Source organism: Balaenoptera ricei, chromosome 2 (genome assembly GCF_028023285.1).
Source record: "Balaenoptera ricei isolate mBalRic1 chromosome 2, mBalRic1.hap2, whole genome shotgun sequence".
NCBI lineage: Eukaryota > Metazoa > Chordata > Mammalia > Artiodactyla > Balaenopteridae > Balaenoptera > Balaenoptera ricei.
The window spans coordinates 55,018,135-55,045,233 of NC_082640.1; the positions used below are offsets into that span (position 1 = coordinate 55,018,135).

General features: G+C 55.2%; 15 non-coding genes across 15 annotated transcripts; all 15 read right to left on the reverse strand.

Annotated features, from left to right (window-relative positions):
• Nucleotides 1-237: 237 nt before the first annotated feature.
• On the reverse strand, nucleotides 238-329 carry LOC132361507 (small nucleolar RNA SNORD116). The gene has a single exon (XR_009501792.1). It is a non-coding gene; the product is annotated as a small nucleolar RNA SNORD116 (small nucleolar RNA).
• A 2,428-nt stretch (nucleotides 330-2,757) lies between these two features.
• LOC132361845 (small nucleolar RNA SNORD116) lies at nucleotides 2,758-2,849 on the reverse strand. Its single transcript, XR_009502111.1, has one exon. It is a non-coding gene; the product is annotated as a small nucleolar RNA SNORD116 (small nucleolar RNA).
• A 389-nt stretch (nucleotides 2,850-3,238) lies between these two features.
• LOC132361220 (small nucleolar RNA SNORD116) lies at nucleotides 3,239-3,330 on the reverse strand. Its single transcript, XR_009501527.1, has one exon. It is a non-coding gene; the product is annotated as a small nucleolar RNA SNORD116 (small nucleolar RNA).
• Nucleotides 3,331-5,778: 2,448 nt separating this feature from the next.
• LOC132361508 (small nucleolar RNA SNORD116) lies at nucleotides 5,779-5,870 on the reverse strand. Its single transcript, XR_009501793.1, has one exon. It is a non-coding gene; the product is annotated as a small nucleolar RNA SNORD116 (small nucleolar RNA).
• A 2,428-nt stretch (nucleotides 5,871-8,298) lies between these two features.
• Nucleotides 8,299-8,389, reverse strand: LOC132360903 (small nucleolar RNA SNORD116). Its single transcript, XR_009501222.1, has one exon. It is a non-coding gene; the product is annotated as a small nucleolar RNA SNORD116 (small nucleolar RNA).
• A 389-nt stretch (nucleotides 8,390-8,778) lies between these two features.
• Nucleotides 8,779-8,870, reverse strand: LOC132361206 (small nucleolar RNA SNORD116). Its single transcript, XR_009501513.1, has one exon. It is a non-coding gene; the product is annotated as a small nucleolar RNA SNORD116 (small nucleolar RNA).
• A 2,448-nt stretch (nucleotides 8,871-11,318) lies between these two features.
• LOC132361510 (small nucleolar RNA SNORD116) lies at nucleotides 11,319-11,410 on the reverse strand. The gene has a single exon (XR_009501795.1). It is a non-coding gene; the product is annotated as a small nucleolar RNA SNORD116 (small nucleolar RNA).
• Nucleotides 11,411-13,838: 2,428 nt separating this feature from the next.
• LOC132360904 (small nucleolar RNA SNORD116) lies at nucleotides 13,839-13,929 on the reverse strand. Its single transcript, XR_009501223.1, has one exon. It is a non-coding gene; the product is annotated as a small nucleolar RNA SNORD116 (small nucleolar RNA).
• A 389-nt stretch (nucleotides 13,930-14,318) lies between these two features.
• Nucleotides 14,319-14,410, reverse strand: LOC132361209 (small nucleolar RNA SNORD116). The gene has a single exon (XR_009501514.1). It is a non-coding gene; the product is annotated as a small nucleolar RNA SNORD116 (small nucleolar RNA).
• Nucleotides 14,411-16,858: 2,448 nt separating this feature from the next.
• Nucleotides 16,859-16,950, reverse strand: LOC132361646 (small nucleolar RNA SNORD116). The gene has a single exon (XR_009501920.1). It is a non-coding gene; the product is annotated as a small nucleolar RNA SNORD116 (small nucleolar RNA).
• A 2,425-nt stretch (nucleotides 16,951-19,375) lies between these two features.
• Nucleotides 19,376-19,466, reverse strand: LOC132360905 (small nucleolar RNA SNORD116). The gene has a single exon (XR_009501224.1). It is a non-coding gene; the product is annotated as a small nucleolar RNA SNORD116 (small nucleolar RNA).
• A 389-nt stretch (nucleotides 19,467-19,855) lies between these two features.
• LOC132361221 (small nucleolar RNA SNORD116) lies at nucleotides 19,856-19,947 on the reverse strand. Its single transcript, XR_009501528.1, has one exon. It is a non-coding gene; the product is annotated as a small nucleolar RNA SNORD116 (small nucleolar RNA).
• Nucleotides 19,948-22,395: 2,448 nt separating this feature from the next.
• On the reverse strand, nucleotides 22,396-22,487 carry LOC132361647 (small nucleolar RNA SNORD116). The gene has a single exon (XR_009501921.1). It is a non-coding gene; the product is annotated as a small nucleolar RNA SNORD116 (small nucleolar RNA).
• Nucleotides 22,488-24,912: 2,425 nt separating this feature from the next.
• LOC132360906 (small nucleolar RNA SNORD116) lies at nucleotides 24,913-25,003 on the reverse strand. Its single transcript, XR_009501225.1, has one exon. It is a non-coding gene; the product is annotated as a small nucleolar RNA SNORD116 (small nucleolar RNA).
• Nucleotides 25,004-25,392: 389 nt separating this feature from the next.
• On the reverse strand, nucleotides 25,393-25,484 carry LOC132361210 (small nucleolar RNA SNORD116). Its single transcript, XR_009501515.1, has one exon. It is a non-coding gene; the product is annotated as a small nucleolar RNA SNORD116 (small nucleolar RNA).
• Nucleotides 25,485-27,099: the final 1,615 nt, after the last annotated feature.

Here is a 27,099-nt window from a genome sequence, read left to right on the forward strand (position 1 = left end):
CCTACCTGCATGCTGAACCGTGGCAGGGGACAGCAGTCCTGGCTAGACCAAGGAACCCAGAGACGGCACGCTGTCCCAAGCCTTCCCACCTGGATTGGCATCCCAGGCTCCTTTCCCAATGGCTCTTCTCCCCAGGAGATGACCACAACCCTCAACTTGAACAACGTGGCTGTAGACACCCACGGCCGCAAATGCAACGTGAACCTCTCCCTACTTTCCTTTTGGGAGCCACGTGCTGGACCTCAGTTCCAACGAGGAGACGGTAGGGATTTCTCACTCATTTTGTTCAGATTTCCAAGGAATGCATTTGTGGGAGTCATCATCGATCCAAGCACATGCTCAAACGGTGGACATGCAAAGTTGCAGATTCCACCATGGGACGGCCAGCGAGCTGAATCATATCAGCGTACGGAAGTGGCCAGCAGAGCCGAGCCACGGGTCAGGAAATGCAGCCAGTTCTCAGGGCATCAAAGCTCGTGTTCCCCGAGAAAAGACCAGAAGGTGAGGGTGTAGCCCCGGTGCACACGTTCCCATCACCAAACCTTTAGGTTTAGCAAAGAAGTGTCGCTTACCGCAACAAGGGTTAAAGCAGGATCCTCATGGAATGCACGCCAACACCCCTCTGAGACTCCTTCGGCTGGCCTCGCCTTGCCACACCGTCCTCACTTCAACGGGTATCAGGGATTATACGGATGGCCCCAGGCTGCTGCTGGCATTCCTTCCCTGGCATTCCACCTGGCTCGGGGTGAGAGAACACACGCATGCTTGAGGAGGGTGCACAGGCGCACCGAGGGAAAGGGCGATACCACCCAGCATTGTGTGTTCTATCTCTCCTCAACATTTCATTTACTGTCCATCTTGCCTGTGTGTCCGCAGGCAAACGTGAAAGCATCGTGGCACTGGCGCCTTCAGAGCGTGCGGCCATCAGGACAAAGAGTGCCACCGACCAACAACCCCCTGGTCTCAGGCCCTGAAATTCCTCTCCTGAGCAATCTGCCCTCCATCACAGCAAAAGGATGTCTTCCTGATCCCCTGAGACACCCTCAGGACAACTGTGCCCCCTCAGCCTAAGAGCAAGTGCCCTCTATGGGAACAAACACGCGTTTGGCCCTTATGATTAAGCACAGTGGACACGCCCTCAAGGGGAGAGATCTTCCATAAGGGAAGGGCCCTTGGCTGAATCAGACAACCTCCATCAAAAGCGGCTCGTAGGGACGCGTGACAAAGGGCACCTGAAGAACCCCTGGACTGATCAAGGGAGACTCACCAGCAGGCATACTTCCTGGTCTCCTGCCAAGCCAGAGGAACTTCCCTAGGACCGCAACCAAAGCTAATGGCAAGGGAGCCATTCCAATGCCCAAAATGGCGGGCCAAACACTTGCAGCAACTGGGTAACTTATCGTAGCACCTTGCACATTCGCATTCTCCCCTTCAAGGACAAGACCTTGGAGAAACCATGAGACCCAGGTCCTCCAGAACCAACGTGTCACCCACAGCCGTGCAATGAGAGAACGCACCCAACATCCTGGACCCTTGAACCGGCATGGCTTCTCTGGCTTGAAGCCATGCATGCTGGAGATCACAGGCTCGCAGCACCAGAAGGTGGCAGGACAAAATGACCCCTGCAGCACACATTCACTCCAGCCCTTAAACCTGTAGCGTTTCCTTGGCGGCCGACTCCCTTCTTTCTGCATGGTTGGGCTCATAGACCTCCAGGAAGAGCTCCAAACCTCAGGGAATGCTATGCCGACCTGGTATAGCAATGACGCTGGGCTGTCCTAAGGAACACCTTAACATCCTCAACATAGGGGCAATGAGGCCACACAGGGACAAAACATCCCAACGGCTCCAAATCGGTCCCAGTGAGAAAACACCATACTGTGCCGTGAAGGCACCATTCGCTGGAACAAGGACCCGCCGTGAAGCACATTGAGAAAGGAGAGGAAAAGGTTGGGATGGTCCACGAATGTGCACCTGTATTCCTTCCCTACACGGGGCTCCAAATGCTCCTGAAGATATCCCAAAAGAGTTCCGGGAACCCTATGTCCACCGACATATCCACCCATACCGATCTATCCACCCAACAGTAAGCCTGTGGGCTTAGCCAACACTCTCCCGTGTATTTCCCGCTCGCCTTGCCTTGCTCTCTCCACCAGGATCCAAACGAATCCACCCCTCACCTAAGTAGCTTGATATCCCCTGGATTTGCCTAAGGCATTTTCCAAACTCTCCACACACAACACACAAGCAGGACACAACCCAAGGAGGTGGCATCAGCGTCGCCCAAATCCCGGGGACAGTGGCCCATTTGATTTCCCCCGACCATCAGGGCAAACCTGAACTATATCCCACCTCCCAAGCTGAACCTGACATAGACGCCTGGCCTGGCCAGGACTCCTTCTCTGACCCTGAGTGCAGAGACTTCTGTTTCCTTGCGGGAACAAGGCAACGACCTGAGCTTGAGGGTGGCCTGTAGATCTCAATGGCAAGCCAGAGGAGTACCAGTGGCTCACGCTTCCTTTCGCACCCGCACGCTGACCGCGGCAGGGGATAGCAGTTCTGGCTAGACTCAGGTGCCCAGAGACGTCAAGTTGTCCTTAGCCTTCCCACGTAGATGGACATCCCAGACTCCTTTCCACATGGCTCTTTCTGCACGAGAAGCCCGCCACCCTCCACTTGAACAATGTTGCTGCGCACGCCCACAGTAGCAAATGCAACATGGACCTCTCCCTAATTTTCCTTTGGGAGCCACGTGCTGGACCTCAGTTAGGATGAGAAGACGGTAGGTATTGCTCATTCATTTTGTTTAGATTTCCAAGGAATGCATTTATGGGAGTCATCACTGATCCACGCTCCTGCTCAAAGGCTGGACGTGCAAAGTCGCGGACTGTCAGCAAGCTCAATCCTCTCAGCAGTAGGGAGCGGCCAGACTCGAGCCACGGGGAAGGAAGTGCACCCACGTCTCAGGGCATCGGAGCTCGGGTGCCCCAGGAAGAGCCCAGAATGTGACGGTGTAGTCTCGCGGCACAAGTCCCCGTGGCCAAACTTCTAGGTTTCTTCAAAGAAGTTCCGTTTACCCCCACAAGGTTCCTACCAGGAACCTTGTCGAGCCAGAGGCGATGCCCTTGGATCACACAGAAAGCTATTGGCATCGGAGATATTCCAATGCCCAAACTGGCAGGGCATACCCTTGCAGCAACTGGGTTACTTGCCCTGGCGCCTTGTATTTTCGCCCCCAGGCCCGTCAGTGACATGACCGCGGAGAAACCTGAGACCCATTCATTTGTTCAGAGTTCCAAGCAGTGCATTTATGGGAGTCATCATCAATCCACCTGCTCAAAGGCTGCACGTTCAAAGTCGCAGGCTCCAGCGCGGGGCAGCCACCGATCTCAATCATGTCAGCAGTCAGGAGTGGCCAGAGGCGACCCACGGGGCTGCAAATGGAGCTAAGGATCATGGCATCAGATCTGGGGTTCCCCTGCAAGAGCCAAGAAGGTGAGGGTGTAGTCTCAGTGCACAAGTCCCCGTGGCCAAACATCTAGGTTTCTGCAAAGAAGTTCCACTCACCACCACAAGGTTCCTACGAGGATCCTCAAGGACTTCATGCCAAAACCACGCTGAGACTCTTTTGCCTTGACTTGCCTCACCTTGCCGCACTCTCCTCACTTCGCCAGGTATCATGGACTACACAGAGGGCCCAATGCTGCTGCAGGTGTTTGTTCCCTGGCACTCCACCACATGCCTCAGGGTGACAGAACACAGGGATGTTTGAGAAAAGTGAACGGGCGCACAGAGGCAAAGGGTGATACCGCCCACCGATGTGCGCTATATCTCCCCTCAACATTTCATTTGCAGTCCATCATGTCTGTGTGTCCACAGCCAAACGTGAATGCATCGTGGCACAGATGCCTTCAGAGCACACGGGCATCAGCACAAAGAGCACGGCCGTCCATCAACCCCCCGGTATGGGCCTTGAACTTTCCTGCCTGAGCCACCTCCCCGCCGACACAGCATAAGGATGTCATCCTGAACTGCTGAGACACCCTCAGGGGAACTGGGATTACTCAGCGTAAGAGCCACTGCCCTCTGGGGAACCAAACCACTCCTGGTGCATTCGCTTCCACACAATGGATTCACCCTCAAGGGGAAATGTGGTCCCTGAGATCTTCCACAAGGGAACGGCCCTTGGCCAAATGGGACGACCTCCAACAAAAGCAGCTTGTAGGGACCGGTGACAAAACGCACCAGAGGAACTCCTGGACTGAACAATGGAGATTCACCTGCAGCCAGACTTCCTGGCCTGCTGCCAAGACTGGCAACCTACCCTTGGCCCACACACAAAGCTAATGGCATCGGAACCATTCCGACGCCCAACGTGGCGGGGCAAACCCTTGCAGCAATTGTGTAACTTGCAGTGGTGTCTGGTACTTTCACCCTCTGGGCCCATCAGTGACGTGACATTGGGGAAACCCTGAGGCCCAGGTCCTCTACAAGCAACTTGTTACCCACAGCCATGCAACGACAGAACCCAGACAACAGCCTAGACACTTGAACCGGTATGACTTGCCTAGCCTGTGGCCAGGCTCGCCGGTTACCACAGTCTCGACGCACCAGCGGGTGGCAGGAAAAATGACACCCACACCACACATCCTCTCCTGCCCTTAAACCTGCAGCCTTTCCTTGGCAGCCAACTCCCTTGTTTCTGCACGGTTGCACCCAATGACCTCCGGGTAGAGCTCCAATCCTCAGGGAACGCTATGTGGGCCGGGTATAGAAACGATGCCTGGCTGTCCTCAGGAACACCTTCACATCTTCAACACAGGGGGAACGTGGTCAGACAGGGACAAAACACCCCAAGGCCTCCAAATCGGCCCCCATGAGGAGACACCATACTGTGCCATGAAGGCAACCATTCGCTGGCACAAGAACCCGCCATGAAGCAAATCGACCAGGGAGAGGAAAGAGGCGGGACAGTCCACAAATGTGCTCCCGTATTCCCTCCCTACACGTGCCTCCAGATGCTCCTGAGGGAATCCCAAATGTGTTCCGGGAACCCCATGGCCACCGTCGATCTATCCACCCACCAGTAAACCTGTGGGCTTAGCCAGCCATCTCACGTGTCTCTTTCACTCGCCTTGCCTTACTCTCTCTCCACCGGGATCCCAACGTGTCACGGCAAGATGCCAGAGCCACCCCTCACCAAAGCAGCTTGCCGTGACCAAGTTTGACTAAGGCATTTTCCAGCCCCTTCACACAGCACACACAAGCAGGACACAACCCGAGGAGGAGCCATCAGATTGGCCAAACTCCCAGGAACAGTGGCCCATTTGATTTCTCCCCTCATCAGGAGAAACCTAAACTGCATCTGGTCTCCCAAGCAGAACATGACAAAGAAGCCTGCCCTAGGCCTGGAATCCTGTTCTGACCCTGAGCCTACAGACCTCTGTTTCTTTGAGGCCACAAGGCAATGACCAGCAGGTGGGGGCAGCCTGTAGAACTCAAGTGCAGGTGGCAGGACGAGCAATGGCTCACGCTTCCTCTCCTACCTGCATGCTGAACCGTGGCAGGGGACAGCAGTCCTGGCTAGACCAAGGAACCCAGAGACGGCACGCTGTCCCAAGCCTTCCCACCTGGATTGGCATCCCAGGCTCCTTTCCCAATGGCTCTTCTCCCCAGGAGATGACCACAACCCTCAACTTGAACAACGTGGCTGTAGACACCCACGGCCGCAAATGCAACGTGAACCTCTCCCTACTTTCCTTTTGGGAGCCACGTGCTGGACCTCAGTTCCAACGAGGAGACGGTAGGGATTTCTCACTCATTTTGTTCAGATTTCCAAGGAATGCATTTGTGGGAGTCATCATCGATCCAAGCACATGCTCAAACGGTGGACATGCAAAGTTGCAGATTCCACCATGGGACGGCCAGCGAGCTGAATCATATCAGCGTACGGAAGTGGCCAGCAGAGCCGAGCCACGGGTCAGGAAATGCAGCCAGTTCTCAGGGCATCAAAGCTCGTGTTCCCCGAGAAAAGACCAGAAGGTGAGGGTGTAGCCCCGGTGCACACGTTCCCATCACCAAACCTTTAGGTTTAGCAAAGAAGTGTCGCTTACCGCAACAAGGGTTAAAGCAGGATCCTCATGGAATGCACGCCAACACCCCTCTGAGACTCCTTCGGCTGGCCTCGCCTTGCCACACCGTCCTCACTTCAACGGGTATCAGGGATTATACGGATGGCCCCAGGCTGCTGCTGGCATTCCTTCCCTGGCATTCCACCTGGCTCGGGGTGAGAGAACACACGCATGCTTGAGGAGGGTGCACAGGCGCACCGAGGGAAAGGGCGATACCACCCAGCATTGTGTGTTCTATCTCTCCTCAACATTTCATTTACTGTCCATCTTGCCTGTGTGTCCGCAGGCAAACGTGAAAGCATCGTGGCACTGGCGCCTTCAGAGCGTGCGGCCATCAGGACAAAGAGTGCCACCGACCAACAACCCCCTGGTCTCGGGCCCTGAAATTCCTCTCCTGAGCAATCTGCCCTCCATCACAGCAAAAGGATGTCTTCCTGATCCCCTGAGACACCCTCAGGACAACTGTGCCCCCTCAGCCTAAGAGCAAGTGCCCTCTATGGGAACAAACACGCTTTTGGCCCTTATGATTAAACACAGTGGACACGCCCTCAAGGGGAGAGATCTTCCATAAGGGAAGGGCCCTTGGCTGAATCAGACAACCTCCATCAAAAGCGGCTCGTAGGGACCCGTGACAAAGGGCACCTGAAGAACCCCTGGACTGATCAAGGGAGACTCACCAGCAGGCATACTTCCTGGTCTCCTGCCAAGCCAGAGGAACTTCCCTAGGACCGCAACCAAAGCTAATGGCAAGGGAGCCATTCCAATGCCCAAAATGGCGGGCCAAACACTTGCAGCAACTGGGTAACTTATCGTAGCACCTTGCACATTCGCATTCTCCCCTTCAAGGACAAGACCTTGGAGAAACCATGAGACCCAGGTCCTCCAGAACCAACGTGTCACCCACAGCCGTGCAATGAGAGAACGCACCCAACATCCTGGACCCTTGAACCGGCATGGCTTCTCTGGCTTGAAGCCATGCATGCTGGAGATCACAGGCTCGCAGCACCAGAAGGTGGCAGGACAAAATGACCCCTGCAGCACACATTCACTCCAGCCCTTAAACCTGTAGCGTTGCCTTGGCGGCCGACTCCCTTCTTACTGCATGGTTGGGCCCAAAGACCTCCGGGAAGAGCTCCAAACCTCAGGGAATGCTATGCCGACCTGGTATAGCAATGACGCTGGGCTGTCCTAAGGAACACCTTAACATCCTCAACATAGGGGCAATGAGGCCACACAGGGACAAAACATCCCAACGGCTCCAAATCGGTCCCAGTGAGAAGACACCATACTGTGCCGTGAAGGCACCATTCGCTGGAAGAAGGACCCGCCGTGAAGCACATTGAGAAAGGAGAGGAAAAGGTTGGGATGGTCCACGAATGTGCACCTGTATTCCTTCCCTACACGGGGCTCCAAATGCTCCTGAAGATATCCCAAAAGAGTTCCGGGAACCCTATGTCCACCGACATATCCACCCATACCGATCTATCCACCCAACAGTAAGCCTGTGGGCTTAGCCAACACTCTCCCGTGTATTTCCCGCTCGCCTTGCCTTGCTCTCTCCACCAGGATCCAAACGAATCCACCCCTCACCTAAGTAGCTTGATATCCCCTGGATTTGCCTAAGGCATTTTCCAAACTCTCCACACACAACACACAAGCAGGACACAACCCAAGGAGGTGCCATCAGCGTCGCCCAAATCCCGGGGACAGTGGCCCATTTGATTTCCCCCGACCATCAGGGCAAACCTGAACTATATCCCACCTCCCAAGCTGAACCTGACATAGACGCCTGGCCTGGCCAGGACTCCTTCTCTGACCCTGAGTGCAGAGACTTCTGTTTCCTTGCGGGAACAAGGCAACGACCTGAGCTTGAGGGTGGCCTGTAGATCTCAATGGCAAGCCAGAGGAGTACCAGTGGCTCACGCTTCCTTTCGCACCCACACGCTGACCGCGGCAGGGGATAGCAGTTCTGGCTAGACTCAGGTGCCCAGAGACGTCAAGTTGTCCTTAGCCTTCCCACGTAGATGGACATCCCAGGCTCCTTTCCACATGGCTCTTTCTGCACGAGAAGCCCGCCACCCTCCACTTGAACAATGTTGCTGCGCACGCCCTCAGTAGCAAATGCAACATGGACCTCTCCCTAATTTTCCTTTGGGAGCCACGTGCTGGACCTCAGTTAGGATGAGAAGACGGTAGGTTTGCTCATTCATTTTGTTTAGATTTCCAAGGAATGCATTTATGGGAGTCATCACTGATCCCCGCTCCTGCTCAAAGGCTGGACGTGCAAAGTCGCGGACTGTCAGCAAGCTCAATCCTCTCAGCAGTAGGGAGCGGCCAGACTCGAGCCACGGGGCAGGAAGTGCACCCACGTCTCAGGGCATCGGAGCTCGGGTGCCCCAGGAAGAGCCCAGAATGTGACGGTGTAGTCTCGCGGCACAAGTCCCCGTGGCCAAACTTCTAGGTTTCTTCAAAGAAGTTCCGTTTACCCCCACAAGGTTTCTACCAGGAACCTTGTCGAGCCAGAGGCGATGCCCTTGGATCACACAGAAAGCTATTGGCATCGGAGATATTCCAATGCCCAAACTGGCAGGGCAAACCCTTGCAGCAACTGGGTTACTTGCCCTGGCGCCTTGTATTTTGGCCCCCAGGCCCGTCAGTGACATGACCGCGGAGAAACCTGAGACCCATTCATTTGTTCAGAGTTCCAAGCAGTGCATTTATGGGAGTCATCATCAATCCACCTGCTCAAAGGCTGCACGTTCAAAGTCGCAGGCTCCAGCGCAGGGCAGCCACCGATCTCAATCATGTCAGCAGTCAGGAGTGGCCAGAGGCGACCCACGGGGCTGCAAATGGAGCTAAGGATCATGGCATCAGATCTGGGGTTCCCCTGCAAGAGCCAAGAAGGTGAGGGTGTAGTCTCAGTGCACAAGTCCCCGTGGCCAAACATCTAGGTTTCTGCAAAGAAGTTCCACTCACCACCACAAGGTTCCTATGAGGATCCTCAAGGACTTCACGCCAAAACCACGCTGAGACTCTTTTGCCTTGACTTGCCTCACCTTGCCGCACTCTCCTCACTTCGCCAGGTATCATGGACTACACAGAGGGCCCAATGCTGCTGCAGGTGTTTGTTCCCTGGCACTCCACCACATGCCTCAGGGTGACAGAACACAGGGATGTTTGAGAAAAGTGAACGGGCGCACAGAGGCAAAGGGTGATACCGCCCACCGATGTGCGCTATATCTCCCCTCAACATTTCATTTGCAGTCCATCATGTCTGTGTGTCCACAGCCAAACGTGAATGCATCGTGGCACAGATGCCTTCAGAGCGCACGGGCATCAGCACAAAGAGCACGGCCGTCCATCAACCCCCCGGTATGGGCCTTGAACTTTCCTGCCTGAGCCACCTCCCCGCCGACACAGCATAAGGATGTCATCCTGAACTGCTGAGACACCCTCAGGGGAACTGGGATTACTCAGCGTAAAAGCCACTGCCCTCTGGGGAACCAAACCACTCCTGGCGCATACGCTTCCACACAATGGATTCACCCTCAAGGGGAAATGTGGTCCCTGAGATCTTCCACAAGGGAACGGCCCTTGGCCAAATGGGACGACCTCCAACAAAAGCAGCTTGTAGGGACCGGTGACAAAACGCACCAGAGGAACTCCTGGACTGAACAATGGAGATTCACCTGCAGCCAGACTTCCTGGCCTGCTGCCAAGACTGGCAACCTACCCTTGGCCCACACACAAAGCTAATGGCATCGGAACCATTCCGACGCCCAACGTGGCGGGGCAAACCCTTGCAGCAATTGTGTAACTTGCAGTGGTGTCTGGTACTTTCACCCTCTGGGCCCATCAGTGACGTGACATTGGGGAAACCCTGAGGCCCAGGTCCTCTACAAGCAACTTGTTACCCACAGCCATGCAACGACAGAACCCAGACAACAGCCTAGACACTTGAACCGGTATGACTTGCCTAGCCTGTGGCCAGGCTCGCCGGTTACCACAGTCTCGACGCACCAGCGGGTGGCAGGAAAAATGACACCCACACCACACATCCTCTCCTGCCCTTAAACCTGCAGCCTTTCCTTGGCAGCCAACTCCCTTGTTTCTGCACGGTTGCACCCAATGACCTCCGGGTAGAGCTCCAATCCTCAGGGAACGCTATGTGGGCCGGGTATAGAAACGATGCCTGGCTGTCCTCAGGAACACCTTCACATCTTCAACACAGGGGGAACGTGGTCAGACAGGGACAAAACACCCCAAGGCCTCCAAATCGGCCCCCATGAGGAGACACCATACTGTGCCATGAAGGCAACCATTCGCTGGCACAAGAACCCGCCATGAAGCAAATCGACCAGGGAGAGGAAAGAGGCGGGACAGTCCACAAATGTGCTCCCGTATTCCCTCCCTACACGTGCCTCCAGATGCTCCTGAGGGAATCCCAAATGTGTTCCGGGAACCCCATGGCCACCGTCGATCTATCCACCCACCAGTAAACCTGTGGGCTTAGCCAGCCATCTCACGTGTCTCTTTCACTTGCCTTGCCTTACTCTCTCTCCACCGGGATCCCAACGTGTCACGGCAAGATGCCAGAGCCACCCCTCACCAAAGCAGCTTGCCGTGACCAAGTTTGACTAAGGCATTTTCCAGCCCCTTCACACAGCACACACAAGCAGGACACAACCCGAGGAGGAGCCATCAGATTGGCCAAACTCCCAGGAACAGTGGCCCATTTGATTTCTCCCCTCATCAGGAGAAACCTAAACTGCATCTGGTCTCCCAAGCAGAACATGACAAAGAAGCCTGCCCTAGGCCTGGAATCCTGTTCTGACCCTGAGCCTACAGACCTCTGTTTCTTTGAGGCCACAAGGCAATGACCAGCAGGTGGGGGCAGCCTGTAGAACTCAAGTGCAGGTGGCAGGACGAGCAATGGCTCACGCTTCCTCTCCTACCTGCATGCTGAACCGTGGCAGGGGACAGCAGTCCTGGCTAGACCAAGGAACCCAGAGACGGCACGCTGTCCCAAGCCTTCCCACCTGGATTGGCATCCCAGGCTCCTTTCCCAATGGCTCTTCTCCCCAGGAGATGACCACAACCCTCAACTTGAACAACGTGGCTGTAGACACCCACGGCCGCAAATGCAACGTGAACCTCTCCCTACTTTCCTTTTGGGAGCCACGTGCTGGACCTCAGTTCCAACGAGGAGACGGTAGGGATTTCTCACTCATTTTGTTCAGATTTCCAAGGAATGCATTTGTGGGAGTCATCATCGATCCAAGCACATGCTCAAACGGTGGACATGCAAAGTTGCAGATTCCACCATGGGACGGCCAGCGAGCTGAATCATATCAGCGTACGGAAGTGGCCAGCAGAGCCGAGCCACGGGTCAGGAAATGCAGCCAGTTCTCAGGGCATCAAAGCTCGTGTTCCCCGAGAAAAGACCAGAAGGTGAGGGTGTAGCCCCGGTGCACACGTTCCCATCACCAAACCTTTAGGTTTAGCAAAGAAGTGTCGCTTACCGCAACAAGGGTTAAAGCAGGATCCTCATGGAATGCACGCCAACACCCCTCTGAGACTCCTTCGGCTGGCCTCGCCTTGCCACACCGTCCTCACTTCAACGGGTATCAGGGATTATACGGATGGCCCCAGGCTGCTGCTGGCATTCCTTCCCTGGCATTCCACCTGGCTCGGGGTGAGAGAACACACGCATGCTTGAGGAGGGTGCACAGGCGCACCGAGGGAAAGGGCGATACCACCCAGCATTGTGTGTTCTATCTCTCCTCAACATTTCATTTACTGTCCATCTTGCCTGTGTGTCCGCAGGCAAACGTGAAAGCATCGTGGCACTGGCGCCTTCAGAGCGTGCGGCCATCAGGACAAAGAGTGCCACCGACCAACAACCCCCTGGTCTCGGGCCCTGAAATTCCTCTCCTGAGCAATCTGCCCTCCATCACAGCAAAAGGATGTCTTCCTGATCCCCTGAGACACCCTCAGGACAACTGTGCCCCCTCAGCCTAAGAGCAAGTGCCCTCTATGGGAACAAACACGCTTTTGGCCCTTATGATTAAACACAGTGGACATGCCCTCAAGGGGAGAGATCTTCCATAAGGGAAGGGCCCTTGGCTGAATCAGACAACCTCCATCAAAAGCGGCTCGTAGGGACCCGTGACAAAGGGCACCTGAAGAACCCCTGGACTGATCAAGGGAGACTCACCAGCAGGCATACTTCCTGGTCTCCTGCCAAGCCAGAGGAACTTCCCTAGGACCGCAACCAAAGCTAATGGCAAGGGAGCCATTCCAATGCCCAAAATGGCGGGCCAAACACTTGCAGCAACTGGGTAACTTATCGTAGCACCTTGCACATTCGCATTCTCCCCTTCAAGGACAAGACCTTGGAGAAACCATGAGACCCAGGTCCTCCAGAACCAACGTGTCACCCACAGCCGTGCAATGAGAGAACGCACCCAACATCCTGGACCCTTGAACCGGCATGGCTTCTCTGGCTTGAAGCCATGCATGCTGGAGATCACAGGCTCGCAGCACCAGAAGGTGGCAGGACAAAATGACCCCTGCAGCACACATTCACTCCAGCCCTTAAACCTGTAGCGTTGCCTTGGCGGCCGACTCCCTTCTTACTGCATGGTTGGGCCCAAAGACCTCCGGGAAGAGCTCCAAACCTCAGGGAATGCTATGCCGACCTGGTATAGCAATGACGCTGGGCTGTCCTAAGGAACACCTTAACATCCTCAACATAGGGGCAATGAGGCCACACAGGGACAAAACATCCCAACGGCTCCAAATCGGTCCCAGTGAGAAGACACCATACTGTGCCGTGAAGGCACCATTCGCTGGAACAAGGACCCGCCGTGAAGCACATTGAGAAAGGAGAGGAAAAGGTTGGGATGGTCCACGAATGTGCACCTGTATTCCTTCCCTACACGGGGCTCCAAATGCTCCTGAAGATATCCCAAAAGAGTTCCCGGAACCCTATGTCCACCGACATATCCACCCATACCGATCTATCCACCCAACAGTAAGCCTGTGGGCTTAGCCAACACTCTCCCGTGTATTTCCCGCTCGCCTTGCCTTGCTCTCTCCACCAGGATCCAAACGAATCCACCCCTCACCTAAGTAGCTTGATATCCCCTGGATTTGCCTAAGGCATTTTCCAAACTCTCCACACACAACACACAAGCAGGACACAACCCAAGGAGGTGGCATCAGCGTCGCCCAAATCCCGGGGACAGTGGCCCATTTGATTTCCCCCGACCATCAGGGCAAACCTGAACTATATCCCACCTCCCAAGCTGAACCTGACATAGACGCCTGGCCTGGCCAGGACTCCTTCTCTGACCCTGAGTGCAGAGACTTCTGTTTCCTTGCGGGAACAAGGCAACGACCTGAGCTTGAGGGTGGCCTGTAGATCTCAATGGCAAGCCAGAGGAGTACCAGTGGCTCACGCTTCCTTTCGCACCCACACGCTGACCGCGGCAGGGGATAGCAGTTCTGGCTAGACTCAGGTGCCCAGAGACGTCAAGTTGTCCTTAGCCTTCCCACGTAGATGGACATCCCAGGCTCCTTTCCACATGGCTCTTTCTGCACGAGAAGCCCGCCACCCTCCACTTGAACAATGTTGCTGCGCACGCCCTCAGTAGCAAATGCAACATGGACCTCTCCCTAATTTTCCTTTGGGAGCCACGTGCTGGACCTCAGTTAGGATGAGAAGACGGTAGGTTTGCTCATTCATTTTGTTTAGATTTCCAAGGAATGCATTTATGGGAGTCATCACTGATCCCCGCTCCTGCTCAAAGGCTGGACGTGCAAAGTCGCGGACTGTCAGCAAGCTCAATCCTCTCAGCAGTAGGGAGCGGCCAGACTCGAGCCACGGGGCAGGAAGTGCACCCACGTCTCAGGGCATCAGAGCTCGGGTGCCCCAGGAAGAGCCCAGAATGTGACGGTGTAGTCTCGCGGCACAAGTCCCCGTGGCCAAACTTCTAGGTTTCTTCAAAGAAGTTCCGTTTACCCCCACAAGGTTTCTACCAGGAACCTTGTCGAGCCAGAGGCGATGCCCTTGGATCACACAGAAAGCTATTGGCATCGGAGATATTCCAATGCCCAAACTGGCAGGGCAAACCCTTGCAGCAACTGGGTTACTTGCCCTGGCGCCTTGTATTTTGGCCCCCAGGCCCGTCAGTGACATGACCGCGGAGAAACCTGAGACCCATTCATTTGTTCAGAGTTCCAAGCAGTGCATTTATGGGAGTCATCATCAATCCACCTGCTCAAAGGCTGCACGTTCAAAGTCGCAGGCTCCAGCGCAGGGCAGCCACCGATCTCAATCATGTCAGCAGTCAGGAGTGGCCAGAGGCGACCCACGGGGCTGCAAATGGAGCTAAGGATCATGGCATCAGATCTGGGGTTCCCCTGCAAGAGCCAAGAAGGTGAGGGTGTAGTCTCAGTGCACAAGTCCCCGTGGCCAAACATCTAGGTTTCTGCAAAGAAGTTCCACTCACCACCACAAGGTTCCTATGAGGATCCTCAAGGACTTCACGCCAAAACCACGCTGAGACTCTTTTGCCTTGACTTGCCTCACCTTGCCGCACTCTCCTCACTTCGCCAGGTATCATGGACTACACAGAGGGCCCAATGCTGCTGCAGGTGTTTGTTCCCTGGCACTCCACCACATGCCTCAGGGTGACAGAACACAGGGATGTTTGAGAAAAGTGAACGGGCGCACAGAGGCAAAGGGTGATACCGCCCACCGATGTGCGCTATATCTCCCCTCAACATTTCATTTGCAGTCCATCATGTCTGTGTGTCCACAGCCAAACGTGAATGCATCGTGGCACAGATGCCTTCAGAGCGCACGGGCATCAGCACAAAGAGCACGGCCGTCCATCAACCCCCCGGTATGGGCCTTGAACTTTCCTGCCTGAGCCACCTCCCCGCCGACACAGCATAAGGATGTCATCCTGAACTGCTGAGACACCCTCAGGGGAACTGGGATTACTCAGCGTAAAAGCCACTGCCCTCTGGGGAACCAAACCACTCCTGGCGCATACGCTTCCACACAATGGATTCACCCTCAAGGGGAAATGTGGTCCCTGAGATCTTCCACAAGGGAACGGCCCTTGGCCAAATGGGACGACCTCCAACAAAAGCAGCTTGTAGGGACCGGTGACAAAACGCACCAGAGGAACTCCTGGACTGAACAATGGAGATTCACCTGCAGCCAGACTTCCTGGCCTGCTGCCAAGACTGGCAACCTACCCTTGGCCCACACACAAAGCTAATGGCATCGGAACCATTCCGACGCCCAACGTGGCGGGGCAAACCCTTGCAGCAATTGTGTAACTTGCAGTGGTGTCTGGTACTTTCACCCTCTGGGCCCATCAGTGACGTGACATTGGGGAAACCCTGAGGCCCAGGTCCTCTACAAGCAACTTGTTACCCACAGCCATGCAACGACAGAACCCAGACAACAGCCTAGACACTTGAACCGGTATGACTTGCCTAGCCTGTGGCCAGGCTCGCCGGTTACCACAGTCTCGACGCACCAGCGGGTGGCAGGAAAAATGACACCCACACCACACATCCTCTCCTGCCCTTAAACCTGCAGCCTTTCCTTGGCAGCCAACTCCCTTGTTTCTGCACGGTTGCACCCAATGACCTCCGGGTAGAGCTCCAATCCTCAGGGAACGCTATGTGGGCCGGGTATAGAAACGATGCCTGGCTGTCCTCAGGAACACCTTCACATCTTCAACACAGGGGGAACGTGGTCAGACAGGGACAAAACACCCCAAGGCCTCCAAATCGGCCCCCATGAGGAGACACCATACTGTGCCATGAAGGCAACCATTCGCTGGCACAAGAACCCGCCATGAAGCAAATCGACCAGGGAGAGGAAAGAGGCGGGACAGTCCACAAATGTGCTCCCGTATTCCCTCCCTACACGTGCCTCCAGATGCTCCTGAGGGAATCCCAAATGTGTTCCGGGAACCCCATGGCCACCGTCGATCTATCCACCCACCAGTAAACCTGTGGGCTTAGCCAGCCATCTCACGTGTCTCTTTCACTCGCCTTGCCTTACTCTCTCTCCACCGGGATCGCAACGTGTCACGGCAAGATGCCAGAGCCACCCCTCACCAAAGAAGCTTGCCGTGACCAAGTTTGTCTAAGGCATTTTCCAGCCCCTTCACACAGCACACACAAGCAGGACACAACCCGAGGAGGAGCCATCAGATTGGCCAAACTCCCAGGAACAGTGGCCTATTTGATTTCTCCCCTCATCAGGAGAAACCTAAACTGCATCTGGTCTCCCAAGCAGAACATGACAAAGAAGCCTGCCCTAGGCCTGGAATCCTGTTCTGACCCTGAGCCTACAGACTTCTGTTTCTTTGAGGCCACAAGGCAATGACCAGTAGGTGGGGGCAGCCTGTAGAACTCAAGTGCAGGTGGCAGGACGAGCAATGGCTCACGCTTCCTCTCCTACCTGCATGCTGAACCGTGGCAGGGGACAGCAGTCCTGGCTAGACCAAGGAACCCAGAGACGGCACGCTGTCCCAAGCCTTCCCACCTGGATTGGCATCCCAGGCTCCTTTCCCAATGGCTCTTCTCCCCAGGAGATGACCACAACCCTCAACTTGAACAACGTGGCTGTAGACACCCACGGCCGCAAATGCAACGTGAACCTCTCCCTACTTTCCTTTGGGGAGCCACGTGCTGGACCTCAGTTCCAACGAGGAGATGGTAGGGATTTCTCACTCATTTTGTTCAGATTTCCAAGGAATGCATTTGTGGGAGTCATCATCGATCCAAGCACATGCTCAAACGGTGGACATGCAAAGTTGCAGATTCCACCATGGGACGGCCAGCGAGCTGAATCATATCAGCGTACGGAAGTGGCCAGAGCCGAGCCACGGGTCAGGAAATGCAACCAGTTCTCAGGGCATCAAAGCTCGTGTTCCCCGAGAAAAGACCAGAAGGTGAGGGTGTAGCCCCGGTGCACACGTTCCCATCGCCAAACCTTTAGGTTTAGCAAAGAAGTGTCGCTTACCGCAACAAGGGTTAAAGCAGGATCCTCATGGAATGCACACCAACACCCCTCTGAGACTCCTTCGGCTGGCCTCGCCTTGCCACACCGTCCTCACTTCAACGGGTATCAGGGATTATACGGATGGCCCCAGGCTGCTGCTGGCATTCCTTCCCTGGCATTCCACCTGGCTCTGGGTGAGAGAACACACGCATGCTTGAGGAGGGTGCACAGGCGCACCGAGGGAAAGGGCGATACCACCCAGCATTGTGTGTTCTATCTCTCCTCAACATTTCATTTACTGTCCATCTTGCCTGTGTGTCCGCAGGCAAACGTGAAAGCATCGTGGCACTGGCGCCTTCAGAGCGTGCGGCCATCAGGACAAAGAGTGCCACCGACCAACAACCCCCTGGTCTCGGGCCCTGAAATTCCTCTCCTGAGCAATCTGCCCTCCATCACAGCAAAAGGATGTCTTCCTGATCCCCTGAGACACCCTCAGGACAACTGTGCCCCCTCAGCCTAAGAGCAAGTGCCCTCTATGGGAACAAACACGCGTTTGGCCCTTATGATTAAGCACAGTGGACACGCCCTCAAGGGGAGAGATCTTCCATAAGGGAAGGGCCCTTGGCTGAATAAGACGACCTCCATCAAAAGCGGCTCGTAGGGACCCGTGACAAAGGGCACCTGAAGAACCCCTGGACTGATCAAGGGAGACTCACCAGCAGGCATACTTCCTGGTCTCCTGCCAAGCCAGAGGAACTTCCCTAGGACCGCAACCAAAGCTAATGGCAAGGGAGCCATTCCAATGCCCAAAATGGCGGGCCAAACACTTGCAGCAACTGGGTAACTTATCGTAGCACCTTGCACATTCGCATTCTCCCCTTCAAGGACAAGACCTTGGAGAAACCATGAGACCCAGGTCCTCCAGAACCAACGTGTCACCCACAGCCGTGCAATGAGAGAATGCACCCAACATCCTGGACCCTTGAACCGGCATGGCTTCTCTGGCTTGAAGCCATGCATGCTGGAGATCACAGGCTCGCAGCACCAGAAGGTGGCAGGACAAAATGACCCCTGCAGCACACATTCACTCCAGCCCTTAAACCTGTAGCGTTGCCTTGGCGGCCGACTCCCTTCTTACTGCATGGTTGGGCCCAAAGACCTCCGGGAAGAGCTCCAAACCTCAGGGAATGCTATGCCGACCTGGTATAGCAATGACGCTGGGCTGTCCTAAGGAACACCTTAACATCCTCAACATAGGGGCAATGAGGCCACACAGGGACAAAACATCCCAACGGCTCCAAATCGGTCCCAGTGAGAAGACACCATACTGTGCCGTGAAGGCACCATTCGCTGGAACAAGGACCCGCCGTGAAGCACATTGAGAAAGGAGAGGAAAAGGTTGGGATGGTCCACGAATGTGCACCTGTATTCCTTCCCTACACGGGGCTCCAAATGCTCCTGAAGATATCCCAAAAGAGTTCCGGGAACCCTATGTCCACCGACATATCCACCCATACCGATCTATCCACCCAACAGTAAGCCTGTGGGCTTAGCCAACACTCTCCCGTGTATTTCCCGCTCGCCTTGCCTTGCTCTCTCCACCAGGATCCAAACGAATCCACCCCTCACCTAAGTAGCTTGATATCCCCTGGATTTGCCTAAGGCATTTTCCAAACTCTCCACACACAACACACAAGCAGGACACAACCCAAGGAGGTGGCATCAGCGTCGCCCAAATCCCGGGGACAGTGGCCCATTTGATTTCCCCCGACCATCAGGGCAAACCTGAACTATATCCCACCTCCCAAGCTGAACCTGACATAGACGCCTGGCCTGGCCAGGACTCCTTCTCTGACCCTGAGTGCAGAGACTTCTGTTTCCTTGCGGGAACAAGGCAACGACCTGAGCTTGAGGGTGGCCTGTAGATCTCAATGGCAAGCCAGAGGAGTACCAGTGGCTCACGCTTCCTTTCGCACCCACACGCTGACCGCGGCAGGGGATAGCAGTTCTGGCTAGACTCAGGTGCCCAGAGACGTCAAGTTGTCCTTAGCCTTCCCACGTAGATGGACATCCCAGGCTCCTTTCCACATGGCTCTTTCTGCACGAGAAGCCCGCCACCCTCCACTTGAACAATGTTGCTGCGCACGCCCTCAGTAGCAAATGCAACATGGACCTCTCCCTAATTTTCCTTTGGGAGCCACGTGCTGGACCTCAGTTAGGATGAGAAGACGGTAGGTTTGCTCATTCATTTTGTTTAGATTTCCAAGGAATGCATTTATGGGAGTCATCACTGATCCCCGCTCCTGCTCAAAGGCTGGACGTGCAAAGTCGCGGACTGTCAGCAAGCTCAATCCTCTCAGCAGTAGGGAGCGGCCAGACTCGAGCCACGGGGCAGGAAGTGCACCCACGTCTCAGGGCATCGGAGCTCGGGTGCCCCAGGAAGAGCCCAGAATGTGACGGTGTAGTCTCGCGGCACAAGTCCCCGTGGCCAAACTTCTAGGTTTCTTCAAAGAAGTTCCGTTTACCCCCACAAGGTTTCTACCAGGAACCTTGTCGAGCCAGAGGCGATGCCCTTGGATCACACAGAAAGCTATTGGCATCGGAGATATTCCAATGCCCAAACTGGCAGGGCAAACCCTTGCAGCAACTGGGTTACTTGCCCTGGCGCCTTGTATTTTCGCCCCCAGGCCCGTCAGTGACATGACCGCGGAGAAACCTGAGACCCATTCATTTGTTCAGAGTTCCAAGCAGTGCATTTATGGGAGTCATCATCAATCCACCTGCTCAAAGGCTGCACGTTCAAAGTCGCAGGCTCCAGCGCAGGGCAGCCACCGATCTCAATCATGTCAGCAGTCAGGAGTGGCCAGAGGCGACCCACGGGGCTGCAAATGGAGCTAAGGATCATGGCATCAGATCTGGGGTTCCCCTGCAAGAGCCAAGAAGGTGAGGGTGTAGTCTCAGTGCACAAGTCCCCGTGGCCAAACATCTAGGTTTCTGCAAAGAAGTTCCACTCACCACCACAAGGTTCCTATGAGGATCCTCAAGGACTTCACGCCAAAACCACGCTGAGACTCTTTTGCCTTGACTTGCCTCACCTTGCCGCACTCTCCTCACTTCGCCAGGTATCATGGACTACACAGAGGGCCCAATGCTGCTGCAGGTGTTTGTTCCCTGGCACTCCACCACATGCCTCAGGGTGACAGAACACAGGGATGTTTGAGAAAAGTGAACGGGCGCACAGAGGCAAAGGGTGATACCGCCCACCGATGTGCGCTATATCTCCCCTCAACATTTCATTTGCAGTCCATCATGTCTGTGTGTCCACAGCCAAACGTGAATGCATCGTGGCACAGATGCCTTCAGAGCGCACGGGCATCAGCACAAAGAGCACGGCCGTCCATCAACCCCCCGGTATGGGCCTTGAACTTTCCTGCCTGAGCCACCTCCCCGCCGACACAGCATAAGGATGTCATCCTGAACTGCTGAGACACCCTCAGGGGAACTGGGATTACTCAGCGTAAAAGCCACTGCCCTCTGGGGAACCAAACCACTCCTGGCGCATACGCTTCCACACAATGGATTCACCCTCAAGGGGAAATGTGGTCCCTGAGATCTTCCACAAGGGAACGGCCCTTGGCCAAATGGGACGACCTCCAACAAAAGCAGCTTGTAGGGACCGGTGACAAAACGCACCAGAGGAACTCCTGGACTGAACAATGGAGATTCACCTGCAGCCAGACTTCCTGGCCTGCTGCCAAGACTGGCAACCTACCCTTGGCCCACACACAAAGCTAATGGCATCGGAACCATTCCGACGCCCAACGTGGCGGGGCAAACCCTTGCAGCAATTGTGTAACTTGCAGTGGTGTCTGGTACTTTCACCCTCTGGGCCCATCAGTGACGTGACATTGGGGAAACCCTGAGGCCCAGGTCCTCTACAAGCAACTTGTTACCCACAGCCATGCAACGACAGAACCCAGACAACAGCCTAGACACTTGAACCGGTATGACTTGCCTAGCCTGTGGCCAGGCTCGCCGGTTACCACAGTCTCGACGCACCAGCGGGTGGCAGGAAAAATGACACCCACACCACACATCCTCTCCTGCCCTTAAACCTGCAGCCTTTCCTTGGCAGCCAACTCCCTTGTTTCTGCACGGTTGCACCCAATGACCTCCGGGTAGAGCTCCAATCCTCAGGGAACGCTATGTGGGCCGGGTATAGAAACGATGCCTGGCTGTCCTCAGGAACACCTTCACATCTTCAACACAGGGGGAACGTGGTCAGACAGGGACAAAACACCCCAAGGCCTCCAAATCGGCCCCCATGAGGAGACACCATACTGTGCCATGAAGGCAACCATTCGCTGGCACAAGAACCCGCCATGAAGCAAATCGACCAGGGAGAGGAAAGAGGCGGGACAGTCCACAAATGTGCTCCCGTATTCCCTCCCTACACGTGCCTCCAGATGCTCCTGAGGGAATCCCAAATGTGTTCCGGGAACCCCATGGCCACCGTCGATCTATCCACCCACCAGTAAACCTGTGGGCTTAGCCAGCCATCTCACGTGTCTCTTTCACTCGCCTTGCCTTACTCTCTCTCCACCGGGATCGCAACGTGTCACGGCAAGATGCCAGAGCCACCCCTCACCAAAGAAGCTTGCCGTGACCAAGTTTGTCTAAGGCATTTTCCAGCCCCTTCACACAGCACACACAAGCAGGACACAACCCGAGGAGGAGCCATCAGATTGGCCAAACTCCCAGGAACAGTGGCCTATTTGATTTCTCCCCTCATCAGGAGAAACCTAAACTGCATCTGGTCTCCCAAGCAGAACATGACAAAGAAGCCTGCCCTAGGCCTGGAATCCTGTTCTGACCCTGAGCCTACAGACTTCTGTTTCTTTGAGGCCACAAGGCAATGACCAGCAGGTGGGGGCAGCCTGTAGAACTCAAGTGCAGGTGGCAGGACGAGCAATGGCTCACGCTTCCTCTCCTACCTGCATGCTGAACCGTGGCAGGGGACAGCAGTCCTGGCTAGACCAAGGAACCCAGAGACGGCACGCTGTCCCAAGCCTTCCCACCTGGATTGGCATCCCAGGCTCCTTTCCCAATGGCTCTTCTCCCCAGGAGATGACCACAACCCTCAACTTGAACAACGTGGCTGTAGACACCCACGGCCGCAAATGCAACGTGAACCTCTCCCTACTTTCCTTTGGGGAGCCACGTGCTGGACCTCAGTTCCAACGAGGAGATGGTAGGGATTTCTCACTCATTTTGTTCAGATTTCCAAGGAATGCATTTGTGGGAGTCATCATCGATCCAAGCACATGCTCAAACGGTGGACATGCAAAGTTGCAGATTCCACCATGGGACGGCCAGCGAGCTGAATCATATCAGCGTACGGAAGTGGCCAGAGCCGAGCCACGGGTCAGGAAATGCAACCAGTTCTCAGGGCATCAAAGCTCGTGTTCCCCGAGAAAAGACCAGAAGGTGAGGGTGTAGCCCCGGTGCACACGTTCCCATCGCCAAACCTTTAGGTTTAGCAAAGAAGTGTCGCTTACCGCAACAAGGGTTAAAGCAGGATCCTCAAGGAATGCACGCCAACACCCCTCTGAGACTCCTTCGGCTGGCCTGGCCTTGCCACACCGTCCTCACTTCAACGGGTATCAGGGATTATACGGATGGCCCCAGGCTGCTGCTGGCATTCCTTCCCTGGCATTCCACCTGGCTCGGCGTGAGAGAACACACGCATGCTTGAGGAGGGTGCACAGGCGCACCGAGGGAAAGGGCGATACCACCCAGCATTGTGTGTTCTATCTCTCCTCAACATTTCATTTACTGTCCATCTTGCCTGTGTGTCCGCAGGCAAACGTGAAAGCATCGTGGCACTGGCGCCTTCAGAGCGTGCGGCCATCAGGACAAAGAGTGCCACCGACCAACAACCCCCTGGTCTCGGGCCCTGAAATTCCTCTCCTGAGCAATCTGCCCTCCATCACAGCAAAAGGATGTCTTCCTGATCCCCTGAGACACCCTCAGGACAACTGTGCCCCCTCAGCCTAAGAGCAAGTGCCCTCTATGGGAACAAACACGCGTTTGGCCCTTATGATTAAGCACAGTGGACACGCCCTCAAGGGGAGAGATCTTCCATAAGGGAAGGGCCCTTGGCTGAATAAGACGACCTCCATCAAAAGCGGCTCGTAGGGACCCGTGACAAAGGGCACCTGAAGAACCCCTGGACTGATCAAGGGAGACTCACCAGCAGGCATACTTCCTGGTCTCCTGCCAAGCCAGAGGAACTTCCCTAGGACCGCAACCAAAGCTAATGGCAAGGGAGCCATTCCAATGCCCAAAATGGCGGGCCAAACACTTGCAGCAACTGGGTAACTTATCGTAGCACCTTGCACATTCGCATTCTCCCCTTCAAGGACAAGACCTTGGAGAAACCATGAGACCCAGGTCCTCCAGAACCAACGTGTCACCCACAGCCGTGCAATGAGAGAATGCACCCAACATCCTGGACCCTTGAACCGGCATGGCTTCTCTGGCTTGAAGCCATGCATGCTGGAGATCACAGGCTCGCAGCACCAGAAGGTGGCAGGACAAAATGACCCCTGCAGCACACATTCACTCCAGCCCTTAAACCTGTAGCGTTGCCTTGGCGGCCGACTCCCTTCTTACTGCATGGTTGGGCCCAAAGACCTCCGGGAAGAGCTCCAAACCTCAGGGAATGCTATGCCGACCTGGTATAGCAATGACGCTGGGCTGTCCTAAGGAACACCTTAACATCCTCAACATAGGGGCAATGAGGCCACACAGGGACAAAACATCCCAACGGCTCCAAATCGGTCCCAGTGAGAAGACACCATACTGTGCCGTGAAGGCACCATTCGCTGGAACAAGGACCCGCCGTGAAGCACATTGAGAAAGGAGAGGAAAAGGTTGGGATGGTCCACGAATGTGCACCTGTATTCCTTCCCTACACGGGGCTCCAAATGCTCCTGAAGATATCCCAAAAGAGTTCCGGGAACCCTATGTCCACCGACATATCCACCCATACCGATCTATCCACCCAACAGTAAGCCTGTGGGCTTAGCCAACACTCTCCCGTGTATTTCCCGCTCGCCTTGCCTTGCTCTCTCCACCAGGATCCAAACGAATCCACCCCTCACCTAAGTAGCTTGATATCCCCTGGATTTGCCTAAGGCATTTTCCAAACTCTCCACACACAACACACAAGCAGGACACAACCCAAGGAGGTGGCATCAGCGTCGCCCAAATCCCGGGGACAGTGGCCCATTTGATTTCCCCCGACCATCAGGGCAAACCTGAACTATATCCCACCTCCCAAGCTGAACCTGACATAGACGCCTGGCCTGGCCAGGACTCCTTCTCTGACCCTGAGTGCAGAGACTTCTGTTTCCTTGCGGGAACAAGGCAACGACCTGAGCTTGAGGGTGGCCTGTAGATCTCAATGGCAAGCCAGAGGAGTACCAGTGGCTCACGCTTCCTTTCGCACCCACACGCTGACCGCGGCAGGGGATAGCAGTTCTGGCTAGACTCAGGTGCCCAGAGACGTCAAGTTGTCCTTAGCCTTCCCACGTAGATGGACATCCCAGGCTCCTTTCCACATGGCTCTTTCTGCACGAGAAGCCCGCCACCCTCCACTTGAACAATGTTGCTGCGCACGCCCTCAGTAGCAAATGCAACATGGACCTCTCCCTAATTTTCCTTTGGGAGCCACGTGCTGGACCTCAGTTAGGATGAGAAGACGGTAGGTTTGCTCATTCATTTTGTTTAGATTTCCAAGGAATGCATTTATGGGAGTCATCACTGATCCCCGCTCCTGCTCAAAGGCTGGACGTGCAAAGTCGCGGACTGTCAGCAAGCTCAATCCTCTCAGCAGTAGGGAGCGGCCACACTCGAGCCACGGGGCAGGAAGTGCACCCACGTCTCAGGGCATCGGAGCTCGGGTGCCCCAGGAAGAGCCCAGAATGTGACGGTGTAGTCTCGCGGCACAAGTCCCCGTGGCCAAACTTCTAGGTTTCTTCAAAGAAGTTCCGTTTACCCCCACAAGGTTTCTACCAGGAACCTTGTCGAGCCAGAGGCGATGCCCTTGGATCACACAGAAAGCTATTGGCATCGGAGATATTCCAATGCCCAAACTGGCAGGGCAAACCCTTGCAGCAACTGGGTTACTTGCCCTGGCGCCTTGTATTTTGGCCCCCAGGCCCGTCAGTGACATGACCGCGGAGAAACCTGAGACCCATTCATTTGTTCAGAGTTCCAAGCAGTGCATTTATGGGAGTCATCATCAATCCACCTGCTCAAAGGCTGCACGTTCAAAGTCGCAGGCTCCAGCGCAGGGCAGCCACCGATCTCAATCATGTCAGCAGTCAGGAGTGGCCAGAGGCGACCCACGGGGCTGCAAATGGAGCTAAGGATCATGGCATCAGATCTGGGGTTCCCCTGCAAGAGCCAAGAAGGTGAGGGTGTAGTCTCAGTGCACAAGTCCCTGTGGCCAACCATCTAGGTTTCTGCAAAGAAGTTCCACTCACCACCACAAGGTTCCTACGAGGATCCTCAAGGACTTCACGCCAAAACCACGCTGAGACTCTTTTGCCTTGACTTGCCTCACCTTGCCGCACTCTCCTCACTTCGCCAGGTATCATGGACTACACAGAGGGCCCAATGCTGCTGCAGGTGTTTGTTCCCTGGCACTCCACCACATGCCTCAGGGTGACAGAACACAGGGATGTTTGAGAAAAGTGAACGGGCGCACAGAGGCAAAGGGTGATACCGCCCACCGATGTGCGCTATATCTCCCCTCAACATTTCATTTGCAGTCCATCATGTCTGTGTGTCCACAGCCAAACGTGAATGCATCGTGGCACAGATGCCTTCAGAGCACACGGGCATCAGCACAAAGAGCACGGCCGTCCATCAACCCCCCGGTATGGGCCTTGAACTTTCCTGCCTGAGCCACCTCCCCGCCGACACAGCATAAGGATGTCATCCTGAACTGCTGAGACACCCTCAGGGGAACTGGGATTACTCAGCGTAAGAGCCACTGCCCTCTGGGGAACCAAACCACTCCTGGCGCATACGCTTCCACACAATGGATTCACCCTCAAGGGGAAATGTGGTCCCTGAGATCTTCCACAAGGGAACGGCCCTTGGCCAAATGGGACGACCTCCAACAAAAGCAGCTTGTAGGGACCGGTGACAAAACGCACCAGAGGAACTCCTGGACTGAACAATGGAGATTCACCTGCAGCCAGACTTCCTGGCCTGCTGCCAAGACTGGCAACCTACCCTTGGCCCACACACAAAGCTAATGGCATCGGAACCATTCCGACGCCCAACGTGGCGGGGCAAACCCTTGCAGCAATTGTGTAACTTGCAGTGGTGTCTGGTACTTTCACCCTCTGGGCCCATCAGTGACGTGACATTGGGGAAACCCTGAGGCCCAGGTCCTCTACAAGCAACTTGTTACCCACAGCCATGCAACGACAGAACCCAGACAACAGCCTAGACACTTGAACCGGTATGACTTGTCTAGCCTGTGGCCAGGCTCGCCGGTTACCACAGTCTCGACGCACCAGCGGGTGGCAGGAAAAATGACACCCACACCACACATCCTCTCCTGCCCTTAAACCTGCAGCCTTTCCTTGGCAGCCAACTCCCTTGTTTCTGCACGGTTGCACCCAATGACCTCCGGGTAGAGCTCCAATCCTCAGGGAACGCTATGTGGGCCGGGTATAGAAACGATGCCTGGCTGTCCTCAGGAACACCTTCACATCTTCAACACAGGGGGAACGTGGTCAGACAGGGACAAAACACCCCAAGGCCTCCAAATCGGCCCCCATGAGGAGACACCATACTGTGCCATGAAGGCAACCATTCGCTGGCACAAGAACCCGCCATGAAGCAAAT